Source organism: Lygodium microphyllum, chromosome 11, assembly GCF_053477565.2.
Source record: "Lygodium microphyllum isolate KBCC chromosome 11, Lygodium_microphyllum_v1.1.10, whole genome shotgun sequence".
Classification (NCBI taxonomy): Eukaryota; Viridiplantae; Streptophyta; class Polypodiopsida; order Schizaeales; family Lygodiaceae; genus Lygodium; species Lygodium microphyllum.
Window position 1 is genome coordinate 58,400,124 of NC_141145.1, and position 6,000 is coordinate 58,406,123.

Sequence of the window (6,000 nt, forward strand, 5' to 3'; positions counted from 1 at the left end):
TGTGGATGCACAATCTATTTGTGACAGGGCCGGCATTAGCACAACAACTTACTCAAAGATATTCAAAGATATGAAGGCTGGGTTTGGTTGTGTGCAGAAGAGAAATAGAATCGTGCCTCTTCCTCAACCTTCAAAGTTAATAGAGGCCCGACGGCAACTTAATATAAAGGTTTTGGAGTTGATAGGAGATCCCATGCATGTTCAATGTGTGGAAACAATAAAGGTTGGGACCAAAAATGCATATGCGGTGAAGTTCACCGAACTTAACAATTACTATTTAGATTTAAACAAGGTGCAGTCGGCAATGGTAATGTACTACAATATGTCTGTTGAGGAATGTAACGATAAATTGCAGTTTGTTATAAAATTATATGAAAGTGAGGTCATCAAAGGAGTAAAGCTTGAAAGAGTTATTGTAACTCTGATGAATAGAGCTTTACAATTCGACAAGAACAACCCAAGGAACTTTAGTGTTCAATCTAAGCGCCATGTGTGGTGGCTCATTGCATTTGAAGTTCCTAAGGAAACATTTGAGGTGTTGCAGCTATTCTTTATGCACACAAGCATTCCAAGCATCATTGATCGTCAGGAACATGGTGAGATGCTCTTAGTTGAAGGGTATGGTCAATACTTGGTTGAATGGCATCTTGCATGAGACTTGAAAACTTTAAAATGCATGTGTGGAATCTCCAATAGTGCAAATACAAAGAATCCATGCCTATATTGCTTGACAATGAGGGTGGAAGGAAAGGACGGAAAGAAGAACTGGCGAAAGGTGACAAGTGCTACATCGACAAGCAATAGAGAAGATCCCACTTGGAAGCCCATCTTCAACATTCCCTTGGATCGTATTCACATTTGTTCATTGCATGCTTTTGTCAGAATCATGGAGAAACTTGTATATGAATACATTTTCTTTGCTTGTAGGATGTAACCAGGAAAAGAAGCCATTGCAATGTGTAGGAATGTGGAGCGAGTGCTATCAGAAATTGGACTACGCAAGCATCAAGTGACAATTGAAAAAGATGAGAAGAGATTAGGAAAATCTGGTAACTTGCCAAAAAAGCCTTGCTTTGGAGGAGCAAAGGCTAGGAATTTTCTCTCAGTACCCATCAATGAGGAAGGGAATGTCATGGTTCATAGGCCGCAGGACTACGATGGGTTGAAAAAGTTACATTTTTCAGTTCCTAATCGAAATATTGGAGGAAAAACAAGATTGGACAAAGCTAAGGTTTGGATAAGTCTTAACAAATTGGCTCCCTTACTTCGCAAGATGGTGTTTAACAATGAAGATAAGCAAGAATTTATCAATGTTGTGCATAGCTTCTACGAAAACATGGGGCAAAAGCTCTATCACACATTACATGGTGCGTACTAAGTTAATATTTTAAAATTGTATGAATTGTATAAACTATTGAGCATAGTTTTACTCATGTGTGATATGTGTCTTTGTAGCATATCCTTGAGGCATATGGGCCATACTTTGCAGAAAAGGCAAGCATTGGAATTTGGTCCACACAAGGGATGGAAAATTCACATTGGATAGCATGTGGTACATACCAAAGAAAAACTGATCATGGTGAAGGGGTGAATGGTAGCAATCCAACGATCCAATTGCTATCTTGGTGGTATAGGATTATAGTATACTGATAACATTTACTTATCTCTTTTATAGAGAGAGAGAGAGAGACCTTGGTTGGTTGCTAAGGTTTTATAGAGAGAGATACCAAAATATTTGCATCGGAGCCCATATATAGTCACATAGGACATCTCGATGCTACCGATATTATGCTTTTGGAAGAGTGAGCCCATTGATCTATACCTTTTTTTCTATTTGGTAGAGCCCACATATTCCTCTCTACATGTCACTATGCACATTGAATAATACTCACTTTGAAATTCATGGTGCAACTCTCTTCATTCTATGTTGGATGCCACATTGAAACTTGCAAAAGAGACTATGCTATAAGCTATTATGGAACTCTTGATTGTGGCAATTTTTTTCTGCAGACATGATGGAATCATGTTGTGTCACTAAAAGACTGTGTTATGAATCCTCAAGTGCCAAAGAAAACCATGCCAAGCAGCTAGAAACAAGGCTTCGACAAGGCAGCAAATGGGTTCGAAAAGAGCTAAGATAGTAAGATGAACAATGTGAGTCAGTGTGAATGCAATTCATAGTTTATTAGAGAAAGAGAGAGTGTGCACCTATGTGAATGAGTCTCACAGTTTAGGGTTATATAAAAGAGGGTTTCACTTTCTATCTTATTCATTGAGTTCTCACATCTCTTGTGCAGGAAAGATGACTAGGTCTAAGGTAGTTGCAAATAGAGCCCCATATCATGTTCAGCCCCTTGGAGCATCTACTAGCTCAGATGCACCCCCTTCTCAACCTAATCCACCTTCCTCAAGTTGCCCTCACAAGGGTCCTCCTTAGCATCCCCACAAGAAACGCAAGTGGAAGCCAAGTACAGTGGCCTTGAGAGAAATTAGAAGGTATCAACGCTCTTTTGATCTCATCATTCCAAAGGCGAGCTTCTCGAGACTTGTTCGCGAGATTGTGCAAGACCTCTACTACACAGAAAGCAGGAGGTGGTTTTTGGCACAAGGTTAGGATAGACCTAATCACTTCACAAAAGAATGTCTTCATGCTCTACAGTGTGCTGCAAAGGCCTTTTTAGTTGACTTGATGACTGATGCTCAGCGTTGTGCAATACATACAAAGCGCATCACTATAACTCCCAAGGACTTCCAACTTGTAAGAAATCTTCAAGCACTGAAGGATGCATTCGTTCCAATGGAATGAACACAGCTTGCAATGTTATCTTTTTTGGCATAGTGTTATCCTCATGCATTGGACATTGTGAAAGTACATGGATCTGGATCATGGCAGTTAGTTATGGTGGATGAAAGGTGAAGAGTAAACTCATGATGGAGAAGACAAAGACACTGTTTGTTACACAAGTGAATTAGGTTCCAAGATTGAGACTTGGACTCATAAACACAATCTTGTGTATGTGAACAATGACACTGACACTTTACTGATAAGAAAAGAGTACTATCATTGCATTAAGAAAAGGAAGCAAGTACAATGCTTTATAGGAAAGTAGGAAACTGCAGTAGGCACCACTGTGCATATGGGATAGGTAATCCTGCATGTCCTTGGCCCTGAAGCTCCATACAAAGAGGCTGTCAGTGAGTGTGATTGCTGAATCTCAACATACATATAACTATGTCCCAATGCAAAACTATTGTATGCACCCTTAAAATATGAATTAAAATTTTACGCTTGTCCTTCGCTCTCAACTTTGACTGTGCATCTTCGCTGTATTTTCAATCTTACTTATAGTTTTTGTTAGCACTATCAATTTCAATAGGAATAACATACAAAAATTTGCCATTTCTTATTGTAGACTTTACTTCTAATGCCTCTGTATAGTCTATGTGGTGCAAAGTTTCTAAGGGCCAGTAGTCGCGATGTCGATTTCTCAATTATCAATCCATCCATAATTTTGGTGTGGGTTAATTTTTAAAATACTAAACTGTATCGAAATGCGATGAAACTTCACAATTGCACTCGTTAGGTGGCCAAGAGCCCAAAAAAAAAAAAATGAAAAAAAAGTGCCTGCAAACCCCTGGTCCAAAGTCTAGCGTCTGGAGCCACTTTCCTAGCTAACGAGTGCGCATGTGAAGTTTCGTCGCATTCCCATAAAAGGTTATGGATTTATGATCACACGATGGACAGTGCGTATGAAATTGCATTAACCCGGTTTTGGGGTTTAAATGGGTTAAAAGTTCATTCTTCTTCTCATCTTCACATCTTGATTTCTTTGCTTCCTCCATTTTCACATCCCCAACCTCTGCTCTTCTCTGTCTTACCCTCCTTGAGCTTGCATGGCATGCACCAAGCAAGCATGTCGCCGTTTTGGCACCGAGAAGACATCATGCCAAGGCCCACCACCTGGAGCACAAGGTGGAGCCTCCTCTAGTATAGCAACAAGTGCTCCCCGTAGAGCACAAGGACCACCATAGAAGAAGAGGAGATGGAAATCAGGCACTGTCGCCCTTCAACAGATAAGGAGAATCCAACGGGATACGAGCTTCTCATCCCGAAAAGTTCTTTTCATAAGGTTGTTCGAGAAGTCATGCAAGACTTGGAGCTGAAAGGGATGGGAAGATTTTGGGCACGAGTGCGGGATGGCCCACCAGCAGGAAGGTGGAGTGCTACAGCTATGGAGGCCCTACAAACAGCTGCAGAGGGGTTTCTCATCAGCTTGTTTGATGATACACAGCTTACGACCATCCATGCAAAGCATGTCACAATCACGGATAAAGACATGAACTTTATCATTCGGCTTCGACACGGTAAGGGGACTTCGCCATAGTTTACTAGATTAATGATGCAAGGTTTGTAATGAGTGTTACAGTGCCATAACATCTTAGAAAGCCAAAAAATTTTGTATATTCTACCACATTGGAATATTTATTTATATATACATAATATCTCATGCGATGTGTACTGAATTCAAATAATTGAGTAAAGTTGTTTTGTTTTTTTTTCTTGAAACGCATGACCTTGAAACGCATGACTCTTAATTTTTGTTTAACGTATGAACGCATCAAAAGTAGTAATACATATGGATACAAGTTACGTTATTGCTTATGCACAATCGCAAGTGCAGTACTACGTGCTGAATTATGTTAATATATGCGAATGCATCATTCACGTACCACACATTATCGTCACACTTACACAATCACAAGTGCAGTACTACGCATTGAATTATGTTAACGTATGCGAATGCGTCATTCACGTACCACACATTATCGCCACACTTATACGAATCACATATTTATTTAATAAATATTTATTTGTAGGGACAAAGTAAAGTATCTTATATTCATCAAAAAAATGCATGTGATGGCTGTTAGTGATGATAGATACAAAAAGCTGATAGCCAACAAGAACTCTCAATTGTTCCTTGGCTTTTTCATCGGTGGAGAGGAGGGGCCAGCTTTCGATGAAAATATAAGTTCCTTCTTTGCTTCAAAAATGACGCACTCCCCCTTCAGCTCTTTCTCGAGGAGAAGCAGATGTGACACTTTAGTGAGGTCGCCTAATGTAGCAAGCACACACATTGCTCCACCACGCATTTGGTCAAACAAGTAAAGAAGCTTTGACCGCTTGATTAGCACCACCTTCTCCAAGCTAGATGTCACAAGTATCGCTCGAAAGGGTCCAAACTTGGTCAAAGCTTGAATTTTCATGATTATTTCTTGTCCTAATGAGCACTTCTTATGGAAGACCACCAAATCTGCAACAAGGTTACCAATATACTCCTTCAGAGCTGAATCCTTGTGTTGATCTGCATATCAAGCTCCTCCTTGCCTTGATGCAAACTAATCTATATATAGTATGTCCTGAATGACAAAGTCAAATCAAATAGTATATTTAGCGACTAACCTAGAGTTATCAGAAAGCAATGAAACTTGATGGTAGGGTGCATCAGGCCCCCCGGAGTCCACCAGTGAAATCTTGGCCAAAAATGATGCTTGCAGAGCTGCCCTGGCGTCTGGGGCCACTTTCTGGCATTTGCAAGCATCATTTTTGGCCAAGCGCCAGAAAGTGGCCCTAGATGCCAGACTTCGAATAGGGCAGTTGCATGCATCATTTTTTGCCAAGATTTCACTAATGGACTCCAGGGGACCCAACGCACCCTACCATCAAGTTTCATTGCATAAAAATATATAGTAGTTAGAAATCTCACCTTCTCCAGATCATCTTGTATCTTCATTTCCTCGTGTGTCAGGGAGGCATCTCTTTGGGTAGAGGGATATACAAACTCCTTGGTAGGAAGCTGGGGCCTTGGTCCGAAAAAATCATGTTGTAGTGCTTCAAATTCAAGGTAAATTGCCAATGCGCAATCACAATCCATGAGATCCAAAGGTGATGTAGCTGGTGCACTTCCCATGGAAACAGTGCATACTCTATGCGAAGGA